This window comes from Coturnix japonica, chromosome 1 (assembly GCF_001577835.2).
Source record: "Coturnix japonica isolate 7356 chromosome 1, Coturnix japonica 2.1, whole genome shotgun sequence".
Lineage (NCBI taxonomy): Eukaryota > Metazoa > Chordata > Aves > Galliformes > Phasianidae > Coturnix > Coturnix japonica.
The window spans coordinates 59,514,817-59,538,107 of NC_029516.1; the positions used below are offsets into that span (position 1 = coordinate 59,514,817).

A 23,291-nucleotide genomic window follows, 5' to 3' on the forward strand; every position below is an offset into this window, starting at 1 on the left:
TCTTAAGGTTACAACTACCTGTATCACATAAAAATGTTACAGTATGGTGCATAAGCTTGCAAGCCACTTGAGCACACTCTTCAGTTTCTCATTTTCACATTAAAATCATCTCAAAGCAAGCGTGAGATCTTGCTGCATTAATATATATCTAAATGTTCTGACATGATGCAGGACTACACAGACCTAGAAATGGATGTTGCTTGCTCCTTTTGGTGATGGTGGTAGATATATTTAAACATACAAAACAAGCTGATATTAAAAAGGATGTGCTTAGATCATCTTCAATTTAGGTATGTGTTATTTGTGGTTAAAAGGGGCTGCTCAAAAATGTCTAAATTTCAGGATTTAGAATAGCATTCTCAAAAGAAGCCTATAAAGGTCTCAGTACAGCTCTCACTGGTTGGACTCAGCCTTTAAAGTCTTTTCCAGTCTGAACAATTCTATGACTCTATGATTCTACAAGCATACTACTGTACTACACTGCTCTAGCATTCAGTGAAACAGTTTTCTAAATACCTACAGGTCAGAATTACTTTGCAGCCATTTTTAGTGTATTAACTTCTCAGTCCCTTGATAGCAAATTCCCAAGAGAAAGCTACAACAAGAGAGATGCACAAAACCCAAAAGGAAATGAGCAAGAACATACCATCCAGCAGCAGCCCTGCAAATAGGGAAAAGGGAGAAGCAAGTATTGGGTCCTTGCTCCATCTTCAGAGTTAGTTCATGGATCATTGAAAAATGATAGAATAAATGACCAGAATAAGTAAATAAATAAATAAAATTTGGGAGTGGAAACAAGATGTTCTCCTTCCAGAAAGAAGACAGAAGTCTTTGGTTCCAAAGGGCAGCATGGTTCATCTATGCAACACTGGCATACTACAAGGGCTGCTCTGAAAGTAATGCTTCCCATGTTGTTTTGTTGGCAAACTATGACAGAGACAGACATTGGCAGTATGGCAGTAGAGGTTGAACCTTTCCACCAATATTCCATTACATGATGTGCAACAGATGTCAGCAGGGGTGCAGTCTGACAAAATGATGTCTGACATGGAAGTGTGTAAGCGAAGGTGTGTCACTGAATTCCTCCATGTAGAAAAAGCATACTCACTGACATTTGGTGATGCTTGCTGAATGTTTCTGGAGATCAAACAGTGGATGTGAGCACAGTGAGGAGGAAGGTGGTGTGTTTTAGCAGTGGTGTCAGCAACATGAAAGACAAGTGACGTTCCAATGGCCATGCCCAGCTGTCATACCATGAAATGAAGACTGTCTCTATCAGCTCATCCACACAGGAAATAGCTAATGGTAGTGATTATGTTGAAAAATAGTGTTTTGTAGCTAAGAATTTGCTTTATCAAACACTGTTACTGTGCTCCTTGTATCTGTTGTTGTTTCCATAGAAATAAATTGGAAGAATTACTTTCAGAGCAGTCAATGCACATAAAAATGTTCACTGAAAAATTTAATTGCCTCAAACTTTGATGTATTGCTAGAAGTTGTTTTCCAAATCAAGAGAAAACAAGAGTTGCACTTCAATGACTCCACACTGACCTGTACCACATACAGTTCCTGAGCAGCAGGTGGTTTCTAGGGGCACCTTGGCTGTATGATAAGTGCTGGTGCTATGAATTGTTGCAGTGGGTCATGGAGAAATCTCAACTTCTATTTGCAGGAGGGAGTCTGGCAGCCCAGGCTTTTGGGGATGATATTATTTCCTTCATTCTGTGATTGAACTGCATGGCTAATTCAGTCTAACCCTGAAATGGACTGGTGGGATTCCTAATGAGCCATCATCAGCTCCTCCTGAGAGCTTCCACTTCCCTCAGCCTACCTGCATTAGTAATATGTGTGTGTGTTGTGGCCTCCAGCCATATAAAGATGTCAGTGAGCAGCACACAGAGGCAAAGAAGGTGGCATCTACAAAAAATGGAGATACTTGGGAGTAAGTATAGACACCTGGCTCCCAGTCCTTGCTTCGCTGGTTGGTTTATGTATATAAAATATATTTTTATCTTATATTTAACATCTACATCAGAAATCTTATATAAAAATAAGCACAGGCTGAGATCCAGGTGTCTTTGGCCCTCAGTGAATGTTCCTGCCACACAGGATATAGCTCCTCAGGTGACAGAGGCAGAGGAACATGCTTGTGGAACCTGTCGGGCGCGAATTAGACATGGGGGACAGTGGGGGACATGGGCTCTGCTGTCACTGAAAGACTCCTGGGCACACTCAGAAACATCAGGCACTTGGTTTAATACTAAAAGCAGAGGACTTATTGGTAGCTGAAAAATATTTGGATGCAGGCGCCTTAAGATCAACCATATATTTTAAAAATCTTACTAAATACTTATTTGCATCTTTAGGTACCTAAGTAACTGCAACAGTTTGATTTCAGCTCAATTTAAATACTCATGCTTCTTGCATGTTATTTTAAGACTTTTCCCTTAATGATTTTTTTTTTTCCACTCTAAAAGTGGTTTCCTAATGTGACTCAGAGGGAGACTGTCATTAGTAAGTCATTAATGAGCCTGTAACTTTGATTGTGTTCATTACATGTCAAGCAAGAATTATTTCAATGAAATAAATTACTTTTTTTTTTTTTTTTTTTTTTTTTTTCTCTAATCAGCAGGACAAGAATTCATGCTCAGCTTCCCTTTACTCTGAGAGATCTGATCCTTTTGTTTGAAATATGTTAGCTGGAACTGTTACTTTCAGCCCACAGTACTGTGTCACTGCTACTAAAACAAAAATGCATTTTGTTTCCTACCAGGAAAAGGCACTTTGAAAATTCCTCTCCTATTTCTGAGGCTGCCTCGCTAAGGGGTTGCGTGCACACTTATAAATCACAAAAATAGAAGAAACCCATAAAATGCTACTGTACATAAGCAATTCTTAAAAAATAATCATTTTCTGCTAGCATTTTTGGCAGCATACATTCTGAGACACGCGATAATATGGAACTAGCCCAAAGACACTGCTGCATGTTAGTAAATACCACATGAGTTTTCAGGGTCATCACCCAGGACTGTCACAAAACAGGTTATGTCAGAGGCAAGCTGAGCATCAGCTTTGAAATTCCTGTTTGATTAACTGGTGACCTTCTTGAGCCTTCTGCAGAATATTTTTAAGCAGTAGAAAGAAAACTGATGATGAGAAAGTCCAAGAAAATACTGTCTTTATAGGTGCAGTAGCTGGATCCTACAGTGAAATGAAAATCTATGGGAAGTATGGCCCCATATCCTGCAAATATTCATATACTCATTGAATTTTGTTTCTTCCAACCCCCAAGGGACAGTGACAGCTCCTTCACAATGAGGCAGAGCTTTTCTGAAGGACTCAAGTCTGCATTTACATGCCTCATTTTCTCATAGTTCAACTTTGCTCCATGACTTGTTTGTACAACAGAGGTAAGCATAAAATACGCCTTGCTCCAGAGGAGGGTGTCTCAAAGGTATTGCTTATATACGTATGCACAGTATATTAATTTTCTGTAGAGTAGCATCATGTTCAATATTGAAGTAAAAATTTACACAGAGTGTGAACTATCAGATGTGATAAAATAGTATCACCCTTTGAAGACTAGTTTTGTTTCATGGGAAGCATTGAATACATTGTATTTTTAAAAGCTGTTAAATTATGTGTCAGTTGTAAACATCCTTTGAGAATCCTACAGCTAAAACTAGATGGAAGTTTGCACTTAAAATAGGGAAAAAATCCCTGAATACTTCACCCTTGACCTTCTAAGCAGCTCCATGGTGCCAGGATGCACTACCTTTACCTAGAATCTACCTTTTACCCTATATCGTAAAATCACAGAATGGTTTGGGTTGAACGAGACCTTTAAGATCACCTAGTTCCAACCCCCTGCTACAGGTAGGGACACTTTCCTCTATAGCAGGTTGCTCAAAGCCCCATCCAGCCTGGTGCTGAATCCTTCCAGGGAGGGAGCATTCACAATCACTCTGGTCAACCTGCTCCAGTTTCTTACCTCATTCACAGTAAAGAATTTCTTCATAAAATCTAGTCCAAATCTACTTTCTTTCAGTTTAAAACCATTTTCCCTCATTCTGTTTCTACGTGCCCTTATAAAAAGACCCTCCCCAATGCATACATGTGTATTGATAAAAGATATACCCACAAAAAAAAAAATACTATAAAATAGTTATAAAAGAATGATTCAGCCACATCCTTTCTTTCCCAGATCAGAATATTACTCTTGTATTATAGCAAGTCTACTCCAGTATGCCAACGGAAATTTTCATGAATTAATATATTTGATGAAGGTTTTATTCATCAAATGGATCCTCTCCTCCATTTAGGACTTCAGTTTTGTTCAATGCGTGCCACAATCATCCCATAGTGAAAAAACGATTCTTGAAAACGTGAATGAAATGAAGCTAATGCAGTGTTGACGTTGTGAGTATGCCTGCACTTAACCTCAAAATAGCATTATTTACTACTTTCCCACTGACAAATTGGATGAAAGATGATGTAACCCATACATCAACTACATTACAGTGACACTTTGACTATCAAAATCACTGAGTCAGTGAGACAACTTACTTGAAAAAATCTTTTACTTGGTGGTTAGGGCTACATGACAATTTATCACTGTCAAAACTTTAACTTGGATTTTGTGTGATATTTGTTGTGAACTGCCAATGAAGTCAGAAAAACACCCATTTAAAATGACAGCAACAACATTCTTTCACATTCTCCAGAAGACAGACAACCATAAATGTCATTCAATCTATTGGTCTTCATCTAATCTTCCCAGAATTTAGATGACCTAGAGGTGACGAGAATTGTTTGGTAAGGTTATAAAATGTTCTGGAAAATATTAGTACAATTATTTGAATTCCTAAGAGGGAAAAGTGTCACTGCTGTGCAAACTGTTGCCATTCTGTATAGATATTAATTGCAGTGCGTTTCACAAATAGGGGAAACTCAACTACAGTTGTTAAAGTAATATTCAAAAAACAGAGAGACCGAAATGCAGGTAGAACTATCCACGTATGCTGTGCAAAGTCAGAAGAATGTAAGAAAAAACTAATTATAAGGAAGAAAGAAGTGATAAAAATGATCAAAATACATGAAATATAGACCAAGAGTGACACGTGTAAAGCTGGGTGAATAAGCCATGGAGACTGTCCATATTTCTCTTTCCTCCCATAGTACTCTCCAAGATGATGAAGTGTGTATTTGTTTCTCTCTACAGTTCTTTTACCCCAGTAACGTCTCTCATCACTTCAGCTTAACCACAGCACTGCTGCATGAACTGGAACTTCCCTTTTGTTGTATTTCTTTTGGGAGGACAGTCTGTGCAACCTGCTAAGGGATATGTACGTGCTTATTGTGGTTTCCCAGACCAGCTGTGGGCCGCTGACTGTAACCTCAAACCAGCAGCAGTATGAGATGAGACCCTAGGGAAGGGTGGACAAACCAAACAAGTGGTGGCTACCCAATCCTGGACAGACAGGAGGGGCATGTAGTTGATCTAAGTAGTTCTGTTATGAAATTTTTCCTGCCTTCCATAAGAACTGGCCAGGGAAGCTATTTCCCTCATTTAGATAGAGAACCATGTGTCCTGCAGAGGTACTTCATGAGAAAGTCACTTGGGTAAGTTAGATAAGAATACAACCTGCTGGACATGGTAATGAATGAAAGGTACCTCAACTTCTCCACTCATTTAACATTTAACTTGGCAAAAAAGATGGGTTGCTTTATCAAGAACTGACAGGAGGAACCCATGACTATTAAGAAAGGAGTGATGCTGAGACAGACAAATATGACTTGGGGAAGTACTGGTTGCCCCAAATCCCCTGAGATCTCTTTGTTGTTCAGAGCAAATTGCTTTTGTTTTGTATTATGTTTTTTTCATCAAGTGAATGTATTTTGACTTTCTTATGTAAATGGACATTTGCCTTTCTTCTCCTCCAGACCTTCCAGAGATGGTACCCAAAAAGCTTCATGGTTTCATTTTCTTTAAAGCCTAGAGGAAACCTCTACCATTACTAAGAGAGATGGTTCTCTGGGTAGAAGATGGAAGGGATTTGCTAGGTTTGTACCATAGCATAATATTCAACAAGAGGCAGTTTCTCTGGTGGATGGTGATATTGCACCAGCACATTTATACAATGGGGTATCACTAACGCCTCCGTTTGGTGGATTAAATGCTTTAATTCTTAACTCTGTGATATATTCTGTTAGGTTGTTGAGCGTTTTTTGTTTATTTTATTCCAGAATGGATGCTTCCAAGAAAGCCTTCCTGAATAGGTTTTATTTAGGGTAGCAAATTCTATCAATGGTACCTCTTCACTATCTGCCAAATACTTGCCCAAAAGTGAGATGTNGATAATTGCATAGAGTTTTCCCCCACCTCACGTATCTGGAGGGAGGTTGTAGTGAGCTGGGGGTCGGCATCTTGTTTAACTGGTGGTAGGACTAGAGGGAATGGCCTCAAGCTGTGCCAGGGGAGGTTCAGGCTGGATGTTAGGAACTACTACTTCTCTGAAATTATGTTCAGGCAGTGGAATGGGCTGCACAGGGAGGTGGTGGAGTCACCAACCCTGGAGGTGTTCAAGGAACATGTGAACATTGTGTTGAGGGACATTTAGTGAGAGCTCTTGGTGATGGGTGGATGGTTAGACTGAATGATCTTGTGGGTCTTTTCCAACCTTGGTGGTTCTATGATTTTGAACAAAATCATAACCATGGAACATAATATTTATTTCTATTTGCTTTTTAATATACCAGAGCTTCATCTCTGGACTCTCATTCTTTTTCAAACAACAGGAAAATGACATTTAAATACATTGCTTTGATAAACTAATTATATGAAAATGTTTCTTTGGGTTATTTAAGATGTCTGTTCATTATAAGGAGCCTGGCTCCACAAGTGCAGAAAAGTCCACATCCCCAGAACTTCAGTGAATTACTGAGCTGTTCACTTAATGCAGGATAAGAATGGGCCTTCCCAAAAGGTCTCTTCACCAGAGGAGAAAGATAGGATTTTCAGTTGCCTGTAACTATTTGTTCAAGATATTGCTTGAGATGCTCTTACCTGTTGATAGCCATCTGGTAGAATAGTATCATGAATAATGAACCACAACCAACAACTTTTGTGTTTTTAGGCCAATGCATGAGAAGTCTCCAAAATGGGAAGTGTTCCTTGTCTTTTGTAGAACTTATCTTCTTCTTGGCTCATCACCTACAGCATTAAATGACTGCTGCCTTTTTGTTGGAGACCTTCAGAAACAGTATGTGCAGAACACCTGTAGTCAGGGGATGAGTAAGAAACAATTACTTTGTTTAAATCAGGAAAGTCAAAAAGCATCTGCAGTCATTTCTCACACAGTGCAGAGCACAATATTCTGCAACTTGGTATTGTGGACGAGTGAACTGATACAAGTTTGAGTGTGCTTTGAGGAAATCTAGAGGTTCTTATTTTAAGTAATAATAATGATAATAAAAATCTCCCTGATGTGGAAATCAAGATACCAAGAAAAAACAATCCATATACTTGAGTTCAGTAAGCCTCAGCAGATGGCTTGAGGCTGTCTGACGCCTATCACATGAGGCTGGAAAGGTGCTGTCGTTGGCATGATTGCCAGCTTCAGGCAAGCTCAGCTGTTGGTGGCTGAAGCCCTGATCCTAAGTGAAGCTCACCACTCCTAAGAGTTTTTCAACTGGTGGTGACCTCAAGGATCCAGACAGCAAAGCTCAGTAGGATGCTTCAGTCACAATAACTGGGGTTGCAGGAAGGAACTTTCCCTTGCTGGTAGGGTCCAACCACTGCTATAAGTGCTATTGCAAAGCTGTTCCATTAAATCAACCTAGAATGTGTCCAGCTAAAAAAATGATGCAAAGGTAACAAAGGGGAGATAAATTAAGATTTCAGTGAACAACAAAGGTTTGATCAACCTGAACTGCAGCTGTTGGTATGTGTTGTCATCCACTGGTGAGGCCGCACCTCCAGTACTGTGTTCAGTTTGGGGCCTCTCACTACTTGTAGAAAGACATTGAAGTCCTGGAGTGTGTCCAGAGAAGAGAAGTGAAGCTGTGAAGGATTTGGAGCACAGGTCTTATGGGGAATGTCTGTGGGAACTGGGGTATTGTTCTGTCTGGAGAAGGCTACTCAGGAGAGACCTCATTTCTCTCTACAGCTCCTGGAAAGGAGATTGTGGTGAGAGTTGGGCTCTTTTTCCTAGTGATTAGAGGTAATGGCCTTAAGTTGTGCCAGGGGAGGTTCAGGTTGGATGTTAGGAAAAAATGTCTTCCCAGAAACAGTGGTAAAGTCCCGTAACAGGTTGCCAGGGGAGGTGGCAGAGTCACTGTCCCTGGAGGCGTTCAAGAAATGTGGTGATGCAGTACTGAGGGAAATGGTTTAGTAGGCAATATTGGTGGTAAGTGGACAATTAGACTGGATGATCTTAGAGGTCTTCTACAACCTTAATGGTTCAATGACTCCATCCAGTACTGCAATACATCTGTGCTGTTTTGATGCACCTAGACTTAAAAGGCATCTCCTGGGCACGGTTATTTACCAAATGCTGGGAAGCCGTTAGGAGTCACGTGCTCACAGCTCTCGGGGCCCTGCTTCTGCCTCCATGAAGTTGGCTCATTGCATAGATGGAAACCAGCTCTGTTTCTCGAGGTGTATCTGGCAATCTGCTGATTGCTCTCTCGCTCGCGCAAGCTGTGACCCTTTCCAGCTGTTCTTAATCTGGTCCCTTAACCTTTAATAAAAAAACACCCCACAAACATAACACACCAGCTTTCCATTCCTCAGAGCCAAACTTCGCTAACAACATCTAGGTTGTTTTCAAACCTGGCTTCAAACATAAAAGTGACTAATAAATCTATATCCCATAATAGGCTGGAAGGCCATTATTTAAAAACATACTCGTTTTTTACGACCCATTTCTAGTAAAAATCCCAACTGCACCTTTCTGATGCTCCCCTTCTGCTGCTTACATCTCAGATGATGGGCACGATAGCCAGAGAGACACACCAGTAAATAAGTGAAGGCCATAAACCTGTCTCAGATTAGCTATTTGTGTACACGCGAGGGGGAAGACAGCGAGGAAATTCAGTTTTCTAATCTGCTCATTTCCTGGCTCTTAGTGTTCTGTAACTTCCCAACTGCCGATTCCATTCCTCCGTGGTTGGTGCACTGCACTCTGCTCCGTGCCCTGCAGTGGGACCGTGCCGCTGTGGGGCTGCGGGCTGCCCCTGCCCTACGGCAGCGCCCCGGGGCACCCGGCGGCGGGCACAGCGCTGAGCCGGAGAGCCCGGAGCGTTGGCAGGAGCGTCGTCCGCAGGCTTCGGGATCCAGCTTCGGGCTTCCCATACGAACACCACCACAAATAGCAATCAGTCATCATTCGAGAGCATCCATCTTCCTGACTTTTTTACGGCCTCGTAATTGCCCCCTCTCTGACAGGAGGATTTATGCCCGGCCCGGTACGGGGAGCTCCGCTGCCCTCCTGGCACCGCTGGCTCCTGCGGGGGAACGCGGAGCGGCTGCAGCCTTAAACCCCCCTCCCCCCGTCCGCCTTCTGCCGAACTGTCGCCTCCAGCAGCCCCCCGCGCTGCTCTCTCTGTTGCTCCCATAGGGCTGGGGTTTGCTGCCGGACTCTCAGCTGCCCCCGGTCCCGGGACGAGGAGCGGCCTCACTCCCATCACCTGAATTTTCCGTGCAAAAGTCACGGACCGTCCCGGCGCCGTTCGAAAGGGAAACGCTTTCCCTCTCTTCCTCTTTCCCCGCTTCCCAGGCAGGCTGCCTCCCGGTTCCTCCCGCTCTCCCAGCAGCACTCCCGAACCCCGGCCCCGTGCCCTTTTCTCGCCGAGGTTCGGCTGTTTGTCCCCCCCCCCCGCGGGGCACGGCCGGGCCCCTCCGGCGGGCAGCGCCCGGGGGGAGGTGATGGCCTAGAAACAGCGCTGCGCTCCGCGGCGGTACGGTTGCGCCGCTCCCCTGTGTGTCTGCCCGCGGCTCTCCCTGTCCTCTCGCGGCAGTGGCGGAGCAGCGGGGGAGCCCCGTGCCCCCCATGCGCGGCGCGGGGGCTCTCAGGCTGCCGGGGGGCGCCCCGCGAGGAACGCCGGCTCCGGGGGCGGCCCCGACCCGCCGTCCCCCCGGCTCTCGGCGCTGACCGGGCCGGACAAACCCCCTCCGGCGACGGGGCCGTCGGGGCATCCTCCGGCGGGCGCTGCCGGACGGCACCGGGGCGTTGGGGCGGCTTTGGGGCGGCCCCGGGCTCGCTCCGGCTGCCGCTGGCGCTGGCGGCGCGGCCGGCGCGGGGGGAGCTGGCGGCCGAGGGCGGCGCGGGGCCGCGGGGCCGGGGCTGGGGCTGGGGCTGGCTGCCCCCCGGCGCCGTGCCCCTAGGGCTGGCGGGCGCCTTCCTGGGCGCGGGCCGCTACCTGCTGCGAGGCGGAGCGCGGCCGCGGACGGCGGCGCTGCTGCTGGCCGCCTGCTGCGGGGGGGAGGCGGTGGCGCGGACGGCGCTGGCGGCGGGGGAGGACCGGCGGCGCTCCCTGGCCGCCGCGGGGGTGGTGCTGAGCTGCCTGGCCGCCGCGACATGGCTGGTGCTGAGGCTGCGGCAGGGCGTCCTCATGCTCGCCGTCACTAGCGCGGCCAGGACCACGTCCCTCGTCGCCTTGGAGAGGGTCCCGGCGTCCTGGCGGCCCTACCTGGCCTACCTGCTGGGGCTGCTGGGCGTCCTGCTGGCCGGCTACGCCGAGCGGCTCTGGCCCCCGCGGCGGGCCGCCCCGCTGGCGGAGCCTCCCGCCGCCCCCCCGGCCGCGGACGAAGCCCCGGCGCTCAGGCGGCGGCGGCGGTCCAGCTCCATGATCTCCGCCGAGATGTCGAGCGGCGGCGGCGGCAAGAGCCACCGGCGGACCTCGCTGCCCTGCATCCCCCGCGAGCAGGTAAGGCGCGGAGCGCGGCGGCGGGGAGCGGAGCGTGGCTGCTCACCCGAGGGGACGGACACGCGGAGCCGGGAGCCGCGGGCGGACCCGGGCCGCTCTGTCCCGGGCGCTGGGGACGGAGCTCGGAGCGGTTGGCGTCTCACAGCCCAGAGCGGGGTTTTCTCTTCGTGAGCGCGGCGGAAAGTTGAGGTGGTATTACGGTACCGCACCGCCGTGCCCCCCGGAGTCTCGGCCGCCCCGCTGAGCCGGCTCGGACCCGGCAGGGTGCGTTCGGGGCGCGGCGGGAGCGGCCCCTGATCGGGACGCGGATCGCCTCCCCTGCGAGCGGCCCGCCGTGCTTCGCTGCACTTTGCCTCCCCGGGGCTGTGCCTGACGCCGTCCCTCGGCTCGGCGTGCGAACCGACACGGGGTGCTGCCGTTCATCTCAACTTCGCTGCCCTTAAGTGGCCGCGGTTCGCACGGAGCGGGGAAAACTTTCTCTCCGGTCACGCAGCCTTATAAATGCGCACCTGAAAAAACGAGGGAAGAAACACACGGGCATCTTTACCGCACGGCTGCAGAGAGCCCTGCCGCGAGCACGAGTTCGGCAGAGTTTGCCTGCCCGAAGAGTGCCCTTGTTTTTGGGGCTGTAGGGCTGAACCCCAACAGAGCTGTCCCCGGCCGGGTATGCAGCCCTGTGCGGTGGTGCAAGGGGGAGACCCGGACAAAACTTTATTTTCCAATCAGTTTTGCAAAGGACTGTACGAGCAGAGCTCACCTGGAGCTGCTGCCCCACACCAAAGGTTTCACTGGGTCATTCGGTGGATGAGCACTGCCGTGTTTTCTCGATAATGGCACTGAACCAAACGGTGAAGGTGGGTGGTTTGTTTCTGGACATGGTTTGGTTGCATCCCTCTGTGGTTGGTTCTGACATTTGCTAGCGGAGGGCCCGACAGCTTGATACACCTGAGGCATATTTTACAACCAATGTACTTATTGATTTAGCGTTTCTGTTTAGATGAACCAAATATTGACCGCGGCATCCCAGCAAATACGGTGTGAAAAAATAGAAGTTGGACTCAGTTCTGACTCTGTTTTCACACAAACCGGGAGAGGAGGGGATGAGAATGATTGGTAAATGCAATATGTAAGGCAAGGAATTAACACCGCTTCTCCTCAATGACGCTCAGCTTTTCTGGTGGCTTTTTACAGCAGGCACTTGTAATGTTTTAAACACATTTCCATCCACTCACACTTCTCCAGTTCATGTGTTTGAGTGTAACCATTTGGGGATGGGGTTCCCTGGTTGTGGCCGCATCGTTCTCTCTGTGATAGAGGCACTGACACCATGGAGGGCTGCTGTGGACCCGAGGTGGTATCACACCTTTCTTGTGCTCCCTGTAGGGCAGTGCTGGCTGTGACCCCATGCCAGGTTGATCTGCTGGGTGCTGGCGCTGCACTGTGCACCCGCTGCAGAATTTTGGCAAATTTTGCTTTCTTTTGTTCTCGCTCGGTATTAATCAATAGTGAGATCTGGTGTTGCCTGCGTCACTGCGTGGTTTGAAATGGATCACTACTTCCACGGCTGGGGAGAGTTTTTCTCTCGTCTTTAAGCGTGTTTTGTCCTTACATGAATGGACTTCCTCAATAATTGTGGCAGTGTGGAGGGACAGAGACCCCGGATCTTGGGAAAGTGCTATGGGCAGTGGGGCTCTCCCAGCAAACAGCACGTCTGTTTGTAGCCAAACATCATCTCCCTGCAGACTTACAGAAACCATAGGTAAATGTTTCTCTTTTGGACAGCTTTTAAATATAACTTGTTAAAAATAGAGAGGAGGGCTTGACAAACCAGAGTGGGCTTGCCCTTACCCCTGACATTAGAAACCATGCCCTGGGCCCAAAGGCACTTTTGGTGGTGTGTCCAAGAGCCACCACCCATCTTTATCAGGAAATGGATCTGTACCGTTGTGCTGAAACGTCTGTACACAGCTGCTGGGTAACTGTCGGAGAGGTTTTAGAGGTGCTTCCCATTGCTGCCCATGTATGCTTTCCCTTTGCTGAGCACTTAAACTTTCCCCCCCCTCCCTGTTTGCTTCTGTGAATAGGAGAGTCTGAAAAAGTTGGAGCTTTCTCCAGCTGAACTGAGTTTTGTTTGGTCACACATATTTTGGTTACATTCTGATTTTTCCCCCACTAGAACACATATGTGGATTTCTTTGGCCTTGTGATACAAAGAGCCGTACCAGGAGTCGCAAAGCAACATCACAGAGAGGTGCATCAATATGATTAAGAGTACATAAACTGTGTTCAAGACTCTCATAGGAATAGCTGCATGTGTGCGTGTCACTGTATATTACTCAGTCTACTGAAACATCTCATCTGAATCGCTTGTCAGTTCCAAAAGGAACTGAGAAAGTTTAATTAAGAGAAACACCGCTGCTACCGATACACACACGCGCACTCAGAACCTTCTTTTCTTTCTAAAGGAGCTCTTAACAAGTTCTGATTTCATTCTGGTTGGGGGCTCATTTTGATGCCTTCTCTCCCTCCAATCCATCCTGTTCCCTGGATGAAAGGTTCCGTGCTGCCATGAGTGTATTTCCCATTCCCAGCCTGCTCCTGCCCGCAGCTGAGCTCTGCTATGGTGGTTCTGCTGGCACTGCTGAGGATGTGCAGCTCCTGCAGGGCTCAACTCAGCTCACCCAGCTCAGAGCAGGGAGAAATTGTGAATGGGTGAGAATGAGACAGACAATGAATGAATGAATGAATGAGCAAGTTTTGTTGGTTTTTTTTTTTTTTCCCCGGCAGATGCACAAGCGGCTTTCAGAGTTTCTTCTTCAGGTTTTTGCAGATGTTTTTACAGAGTGGTCTGTGCCTTGATGTTTACAACCTTGTATGGCCGTTGTATTCTGGAGGCTAATAAGCAGTGCTGGTGCCACCTGCCCTGCCATCAACCAGCGGCCGTGGGAGCCTGGCCTGTCCCTTCTGGTGGCAGTGAAGGTGGCTCTGCCTGTCCTCATGGAAAGCTTCCATGAGCCGTGAGCTCCTTATCACAGGTCTAGGGGACAGTGCTGTGACAGTTTGCATGGTCAGAGATGGCGTTCCAGCAATAAGATCAGGGGAGTGGATGAGAAAAAGAAATGGATTTGTTGGATTTTTGTTTTTTATTTTTATTTTTATTTATTTATTTATTTATTTATTTATTTAGGAGAAATTAAGCCTTTATCCATTCTTCTCACTGTTTTGACAGTGGGAGCTCTGTCAGTGCAAGGAACTTTCCCCCTCCCCTCTTTCCTGGCTCTCTGATATAGTCTTCTCTTATAACCAATGCTTAGTGCTGCATATCCTGCCCCTTGGCATGGGGGTAGGGTAGGTCTGTGTGCAACACACTCAGGAAGAATTAAAAACAGATACATATGGACACTTCCTAATGCACGTCTCCTATTAGACACGGGGTGTATTAACCTCCTTCTTCTAATACATATTACTGAGCTGTAATTACTCCAATAAGATTTACCACCGGTACCATTGGGGTCACCAGAAGCTGTGTAACACTGCATAGCTGTCACCCAGTGACTGCTGCAACCCAGCTGGGTGTGAGCTCTACGTAAGGCTCCAGGAGGAATCACGCTGTGATTCCAGATGTTTCATACATACACACATACATATTTATTTATTTATTGCATGATTTCATTTAGGCAAACACACCTATGTGGTTTTTTACTCTTTCAGCCTCACAAAAATATATAAAGAAACTGCTGGTCGAACTGTCACGATAGACAGAAATAGAGTTCTGACCCAATCGGATGAATCCAGAAATGTATTGGCCAAAAAAAAAAGTGAAGTCCAGCAGTGACTTTTGGCTCTTTCTGCACGGTGTGAAAATGCAGAGCTGTGGGACTGACTGAAAGCCATCCTGTGTGTGTCGGCCATCGTGTTAATTAAATAAACAGCCCAACAGTGACCTGTGTGTGTGAGAGAGGTATTCTGCAGAGCTTCCCGGGGCTGGAGGGGAAAGCAGTGCTTTTGGAGGAAGGAGAGAGCTGTTGCAATGAAAGCGTTGGGCGAGGGGCAGTGATTTGTGTAGGGAATGTTGGTAGAGATGTGCAGCTTATTGCAGATGGGGGAATAAAGGTGAAGGCCCAGAGAGCAAAGTGAGAGCTGCTCTTTGGAGTCCCCTCTTAGCAGTGAGCACTGCAGCTTTGGACCTGTTTTTCAGGTTTTAGGTTGCATGTGTGTGTGTGTTTTTGCTGTGAGCCCTGCCCGGAGTGCAGCAGGATCATCAGCATCGGATCATGGATCTGTGAGGGAGAAAGGAAAAGGTACAGCAAACAGGCAGATAAAAACTCCGTGTCTGCCCAGATGGGGAGATGCATCGGTGTTTGTATCGGTGTTTTCCTCTCTCGGCTGAATCCGGGAGACGAAATGAGATGGGACGAGGAAGGGCCGCTCTCTCCCGCTGCCCTCCCGCTGCAAGCTGCATCGCGGGTCGGGCCGGGCCGTGGCCGCACCGCTCCCCTAGGGGGCACGCGAACCCCTGCACGGCCCCGGCAGCGCTAAAATCTGTCCGTGGTACTTAACGGAATGGCTTTTTCTTCTTTTTTTCCTTTTTTTTTTTTTTTTTTTTTACTTTTTCTCCCCCCCCCCCCCCACATATCCACGTGATTATAACTGCTTTGCGATTTTTCTTTCTCTTTTTCTTCTTTTTCTTTTTCTTTTTGGAAGTCTTTGAAACTTTCTTTTAGGCTTTTGGTAGTCTTCTTGCAAAGCCACATGAGTAACTGGAAATCCTGGTGCAGAGAATCTGCAAGAACAGAAGTCACCGTTGCTTTATGTATGGTGGCATCTCACAGTTCTTTGTCTGTACAGGTGTTTATTAATAAAGAAAACTGGAAATGCCATGCAAAGAGATGCTGATGGAACAGCATTGTTATTCCAGTCTTTTTGTCTTTCTACATGCAGAAGGCAGCCCTGTGGTCCAGGTGCCACCCTACGGTGCTGCCAAACAGAAGGTGAAATAGAACCTGCAGGAAAGATATTGGTTGTGCGAGTTTGGCTGGTGACATTGCATTGTTACTTCTGAAACCCACCAGGAAAAAGACTTTGTGTCAGCTGGCAGCATTTGGCACTGAGAAACTGTGTGTGTGTGTCTTAACTACTTACCTATTTATATGTATATATATACACATATACATTTATATATATATGTATATATGATACTCTATATCTAAGTTCAGTAACTAAAAACTGATTAAACTTTGGCTAACCATTCCTCTTAGGGTGGCTAAATATTTCTTTTAGAAATTTCCTTATTTCCTTAAGTCTGACTGAGAGCTGTGTAAGGTATTACTACATCAGTGTCTATTGGAAAGCTGTAGAACTTATTGTTTTCTGAGGATCGATACACTGATAGCTGTTGGATTTTTCTTGTTTCCTTCATTTGGTTTAACTAAACCTGTGTATTAGAATAACATGACGGACTCCAGCTTCCTCAGTGTAAAAGTGTCAAAATTGTAGGGAGATGATGTAACTTAACTTTGAAACTGAATGTTGCTTATTCGGAGTGGCATCTTTCTAGCTGCTGTTTGTTCACGAGCTTGCTTGTGAAATGAAATCCATATGGAAAGGTGTGAGTGTTTGAATGCCAAAGGTTAACCATTTTTTTTGAGTTCCTGCGCTTAAAGAGTTCCAGCAGGACAATTATACTTTCATACATCTCTGTATGCTGGAGCTGCACTTATGGCACAAGCAAGAACCAGAGCTTTTTCTTACCCCAGAGAACAGACACTTCTGCTTGTCTCTTGCACTTGCTTTTGCTATAGTTTTAAATAAACCAAGGGGTTTTTGTGATCAGTGTAAGAAGAAGTAACATGGGAAGGGTGAGGTAGCAGCTGAGAAGCTGCATCTGAGTAATGTTTTTTTCTACTTCTAATCCAGGTAGACCGGCCCAAGCTTTGCATAGCCTGAAGAATAAAACAATACCTCATCTGTTTTTGTCTATTAAATGTCACTTCAGATGACAGCTAGAAAGGTGCAAACCTCTGCAGAAGAGCAGATCCAAAAGGGCTGCACAATCACATTTTATGTGTTATCCCTCCCGTTACTGCATGGCTTGAAGTACTTTTAGTAGGAGATTTTTGGCTTTTCTTATCATAGCCTTATAGAGCTCACCTGTTACAGCCATTTCTGTGTTGGGGAGCCTGAAATTCTCGTCCTGACATTCACCAGGTGAGCAGCAGAAAGTGGCAGATGCTGGTGAAGTTCTAAGATGTATTTCTTTTTTATTTTACTAGCAATGTTAACAACAGGTTGCTATTGAAAATGTGTGATTGCTGTATCTTGCACTGATAAGGAATTCCATTGTGATTGGATAAATTTATAGTTGTAAGGTAACAAATTGGATGTTTGAGTCTGCAAATGCGGTTGTCACAATGCGGAGCTGTAGCTCTGTGTCTCACTTGTGTGAACACCTTTAACTCCTCATGGAACACCTGGAAGCTGCTCGAGAGTATTTTATTTTATTTTATTTTATTTTATTTTATTTTTTTATTTTATTTTTATTTTATTTTATTTTATTTTATTTTATTTTATTTTATTTTATTTTATTTTATTTTATTTTATTATTTTGTAGCAGATAGCTATTCATTTTGTCTTCTTAAAGGATGAAATTCAAAATGACTGTTGGTTGTGCTTCTTGGATAGTCACCGGAGATCTTGTAGCTTATTTTTGTGTGTGCATGTACATGCATATTCAGAAATCATACCTTTATATGTACATATTCATGTACAGGTGTGTGCATAAATATAGACTTCTGAGATCATCTAGTCCCACCAGCAGCCCACCACTACCATGCCCATCTGCCATGTCCCTCAGTGCTACATCCACATGTTTGTTCTGGATAAATGTCCAGGGATGGTGACTGCACCACCTCCTTAAGCAGCCTGTTCTAATGTATCACCGCTCCTTCTTAGGAGAAATGTTTCCTAATATCCAGCATGAACCTCCCCTGGCACAACATGAGGCCATTCCCTCTTGTCCTTCTGGTGTTACCTGGGAGAAGAGGCTGACCCCAACCTCACTACAACCTCCTTCCAGGGAACTGTAGAGTGCAATGAGGCTTCCCCTGAGCTTTTCTTCTCCATACTGAACAATTTCAGTGCTCTCAGCTACTTCTCATAAAACTTATGCTGCAGACCCTTCTCCAGCTTCTCAGAATAGTACATATTCAAATTAGAAATGGGATGATCATGGGGTTTTTTGGTCATTTTTTCCTCTGGTGTTTCCGAAGAGCAATTGTTACGGTATCATAGAGGGATGGCACTGTTTGTCTTTGAGAGTACAGTCTGCGGACTAAGTTACATACGACACCATCCTTCCCAGATATTTAATAGTGATTTCCGATGTCACAGGTGGGCATGTTTTTTAATATCACATCCTTTGTAATCACCACTTGACTTTTGATAGTTTTAACTCTCTTTTTTTTTTTTCCCAACCTGCCAAATTTCTCCTTTTTTGCTGTTAAGCGCTTCAGTGGTGACTTTGATAAGTGCACGCATACTTACATGCTCTAAGTGCATACATTCCAATATGACAGCTGAACTTGGTGCTGCAACTTAGTTCTAAAGGCGCCTGGCACTAGGTGCTTGCTTTATATGGTGCCTTTGGTACCTAGCCTGGCTTACCGCTAATTTTGGCCGTGACGTGGGGCTGAGAGCTGGCCAGACGTGAGCAGCTGATAAGCTCTCCTCACTGCCAGAGCCAGCGATGTTCTCATGGGCATAAATGGGAGCTTGTTCAGTGTGGAGCTCTGCCTGGTCAGAAGTGCGATAAGAGCAACTGAAATAAATAGGAGACTTAAATTTTTGCAGATAAGAATGATGATCTTCAGCTGGCAAAACTTGTTCTGTTCTGTATAATGAATATATTACTACTGCAGCGTACCTAGTTTCAAAGCAGCTGTCAACTCATTACCATTGGTTATTTATTAAGACAGCTCTGAAAATGAGTGGCAGAAATCCCACCTCTGTAGACTTTATTCCCAGAGATTCACTGTTTCTGTCGACTTCTAAATTCTTTAGGAGGTCAAACGTTGCAACATAATTCTTACTCCATTACTGACTTTTATTTTAAGCTTAATTCATATGCATGGTTCATTCTTAAATGCAGTCCTAATTGTCTACTGATTTCATAAAAAGCTGAAATGAATAAACATTTCTTACTGCAGGATTTGGTGCTGTGCTGCCTGTGTGTATGTAAGGAGCTGAGTGGTGAAGAGGACTCAGCTAGAGGCTCAGGGACTAGAGGGGGCATGAAGGTGGAAGGGGAACCTTACACTTCTCCGTGAAAGTTCTCTGCTTAGATGTGCAGAGCTCTTTTGTTTCCATAACTCCCAGGAGCAGGCAGGTGTATAACTAGGGGTATACAGCTGGATTGCTTTGTTTCAGACAGTGCTGCCTGTGTCCCAGTCTTGCTGCAGGCTGCCCTGAGAAACCGCTCAGTGGCAAATAGAAATATTGTCTGTGTTGAACTGATACTGAAAACTGCCTTCTGGGTTGCAGAAAACAACATGCTCATTCTTACAGAGCTTGCCGTCTTTGTGTCAAGCAGTGTAATAGAGGAGCATATGATGATAGTGCAACAATTCGATGGGTCGTGGTGCCAGCACTTCAGCACATAGTCAAGCTTAAATTCCACTTGAGGATCCAAGCCTGTTGTTTCCTCTTGGCAAGGCACCTTTGGAGTCAGAGCCAGCTAATAGGAAATACACAGCACTGGGGCTTAGCTGAAATTTAGGACATCCAAACCGAGCTTTCTGGGTACGTGTGATGTGGTGAGAGAGAGATGGCAAAACCAAACATTTTTAAGTGAAGCGGTGAAGAAAGATTGTCCATCTCCTTCCTCTTAAATCTATCCAGTCTTTATTTCACATTTCTTTTCTCATGTGCCTGCTGAATCAATCTAGTCCCAAAACGTGGGATGTTATTCTTCTGGTTAGATGGAAGGTAATGATTTGGGGACAGAATTGACCATGAGGCAGATTCGTTATTTTTTGTTCAGTAAAAAATAACTGTAGGAAGAATCCCATGGCTTTGATACCCACATGCTCTGAGTTAGCAGCTTACTTAGTGCCACTCTTCTGAGATGTGATGAGTGGTTCAGTGTTGCATTTTAAGCTAGGAATGGTTGCCATCAATGAGCTGGGTGTTCCTTTCTTATCCTCTGTCTTACAGTCCAGGAAATCTGAAACCTATCCCCCTACATTAAAAACAGGCCTAAAAAAGTGAAGGGTGGGCTTTGGACACTCAGTTCTGCTCTGCTCCCATGTGTAAGGAAGCCAAGTTAGACTTGCTTCAGAGTGTGACTGCTGCCCATGAAACGTTAACATCTTGCCTGGTGATAGCTTTTCCTTAGCTCATCTCACTGCTTTCCTTTCAATCAGATTCTAGAGCAAGGGGCAAGTTATCTTGTTCTAAGAAATGCAAAGGCTTTGGTGAGGATTCTTTGGTGCCTTGTCGGAAACTTCCATACAATGATGACAGATATGCTCTGGTTATAATATTTGGTATGAGTGTGAAGGGCATGTAAATAAATAGAAGGAGAGTTAAAGAAAGAAAAAAAAAAAAGCTCTTTCAGAAAATCATGGCTATAATTTCCAAGTGTTATGTGATGTCTGACTTAAGAATGTATATTCATTTGAAAAAGATGTTTGAAAGTTTCCCATTTGCTAGCACCAAATCAAGAAATGCATTCAGCTGATTACCACTCTTACTTTCTTGTTTAACCTCTCCTCCTCTTTATGGAATCTCTTAATTTTAACACTGCTCTTTTTTAGTGCTTTCCATACACAGTAGTGGCCTTTCACCTTTTTGGGACTGTTTGTTCTGAGTGATGGCTGAAGCGATAGCACGGCTCCTGTGACATCAGAAACATTTTTGTTGGCAGTTGTTCCTGATGAAAGACTCTGTAATCTGACAGTGGTGAAGATGACTAAGTAGAGACAGATTTATGTGGAAATCTTATTAATACCCATAAAAGACAGAATGAAGGCATAAGAAATTTGGCTCCGAAAGAACAACCAAAAAATGCTCTGTTCTTAGAAGCATTTGGCACAGCTCCATCATGCCTTTTGTGGGAACTGGCTCTTTGTCTGGCCTAATCTCAATGCATTTTTTTCCCTCCTTTTAAAGATTACTGAAAACTTCCACTTTTTCCTAACTTTCTCACAGTAGAATGAAATTAATTTTCACTTTGGTAAGGCACAAATCAGTTAATTATTTCAAAGACAGTGCAAAACAGATGTCTTTTTTGTTTCTTAGCAAAGATTTAAGAGTTGCCTTGCTGTGAGATCTTCTACCAAATGTCCCAAGATGTCTTATGTTGCTCTCATAATTAAGGCGATTTATAAGGGAGTAATATTGTTCAGCTACAGAACGTGATGGCTGTAAAGAAACTGCATCATGGATGGGAAATCATAATTCATGTCCTTGGTGCTTGGATCTGAACTTACGCTGACTCTGAGAGCCGAGAACAGGATCTGAATTTCATAGTTCATCTGTTTATAATGGGTTTTGTGGTTCCAAGCCTTATAGTAGGTGGCTCTAGTTTTGTCATTCTGTGACTCAGCTGAGCAATGCTTGTTTGTATGTATTCATTTCAGCCAGTCTATAGCTTTGGGACCCTCACTGGCTCTCCTGCCACTGGCAGCAAGGCTCCCAAGAACAGTGCCCTGCGTGTCACAATCAGCATACTTATTTCACATTTGCTGTCGACAGCACAAGTCCCTCTATCATACTGCTGAAAGAAATCCTCCTTCAGCCTTTAATTCATTCAGCCTGCTGTGTGGTGTGTATTGAAATGTGTGTGCAGTAAGAGGAGAGCAAGCCCAGGGCCAGCAGTCAGCTGAAAGGTTCCTCCTAGTGGTTTTGATACTGGCCTGGGGAGATCCCTGTGATGCTTGGTGCATGCCAAGCTACATGGGCTTGTCTGTGTAGCTACAGTGGGGTTTCCACTTAAAATTATTATTCTCAATTTTTACTATAATGTATAGTACATTCAGGCAAAAATCTGTTATAAACAAAATACCTGAATGTGTTCTTTGCAAGTGGGTAGAGCTTTTCATTGTAGAATTGGTTTCTAATATTCTGAACAATATTTCTTCCCAATTCCTGTTGCATATGTAATTGAAACAATTCCTAGTTTCCTTTAAATTGTTTCTTTAATGAGCTAGGCGTGTAATTAGGCAAGACATTTTGTTTTAGATCTTTAAGTGATCCATGTGCCAGTGAGCATCTTGTACTTTTTCCATATGTGTATTATTTTTCCCAGTGAGAACAGTATGCCAAGCTCACTCTTGATGTGAGCACATACTGATTTGAAATAGGAAGCAAAAACGTAGCTCTCAGGGCTGGCTTATGAGCAAGATCTTTGTCTTTATTTACTTCCATGTCTTAAAAGCATGTAAATTTGAGTTCTGCTCTTAGCACTTTCCTTGATGTTATAACCCTTTCAGGGGAATAAAGCAACAAGAAAAGTAAGGGGAAAACAGGAAGGAATCCCTGTCTGGATGAGAAAATCATTTGTATTTTATAAAAATCTTCTCCATGAGATGCTGCTTATGGAGCTGGAGAGACAGCTCCCATGGACTTGTCTTTGGCCTCTTTCCTTCATCTGGTGACAGTATGAAGGGTAAATCTTTGCCCCACCATGGGTGGGATTGATATCCCACAGATGATGGAGGTTCATATCTGAAGTCCCAGGGCTCTGCTCCCATGATGGTAGCACTTGCCATGATGTTCTTTGGGTTCCTAAGACGGCGCAGTTCTTCTTCATTAACTATTGGTAAAAATTCTGAAATGTCATCACCACCTGCCTTCTACTTCTGTTTTTGCTTTTTTTGTGTCACTTTGGAGAGGAGCAATGCTACAGGAGAAGACACTTTGTTGGGCCAGTAGGTTTTAAGTTGCTTTATCAGATGATCCTGAATAGAGCTACCAGTATTGAGATATGTTACTCCTTTGATGTTTAATACCGAGTGTTGAATTGGTGTTCCCCTCTGCTGATTTTATGTAGCATTTTTACAGTTCTCCTCACCTTTAGCAAGCCCTGCATAATTCTGGCCTTACCTTGTGTGGTTCATCTTGTGTTCAACCCATGCTGAACTTGGTGAGCAGTGAGAATGAACCGGCAGATAGACTCATCTCATGTCAGATTTCATATTAAACATGGTTGTGGAAAAGCCGTAGAAGTTAGGCTTAGTTCTTGTTGGCCCAGGGGCAGGGATAAGAGGTGGGGTACCGAAGTTGTAAATTCTGTTTTAATATTGAGCTACTCCAAGTTGAAGGGCTGCAGTGCTTCTCTTTAGGTTTCCAGGAAGCTGAACTCT

General features: G+C 45.0%; 1 protein-coding gene and 1 long non-coding RNA gene across 2 annotated transcripts in view; one reads left to right on the forward strand and one right to left on the reverse strand.

Moving 5' to 3' along the window:
• LOC116653694 (vicilin-like seed storage protein At2g18540) overlaps positions 1–23,291 on the forward strand; it is a gene marked incomplete at its 5' end in the record, with an annotated part of 196,122 nt that overhangs the window by 54,873 nt on the left and 117,958 nt on the right. The gene's annotated exons all lie outside the window — the stretch shown is intronic.
• LOC107316694 lies at positions 6,712–10,304 on the reverse strand. The gene is made up of 2 exons (XR_001556515.2): positions 7,927–10,304; positions 6,712–7,277 (listed from the first exon to the last, which is right to left on the reverse strand). It is a non-coding gene; the product is annotated as an uncharacterized LOC107316694 (long non-coding RNA).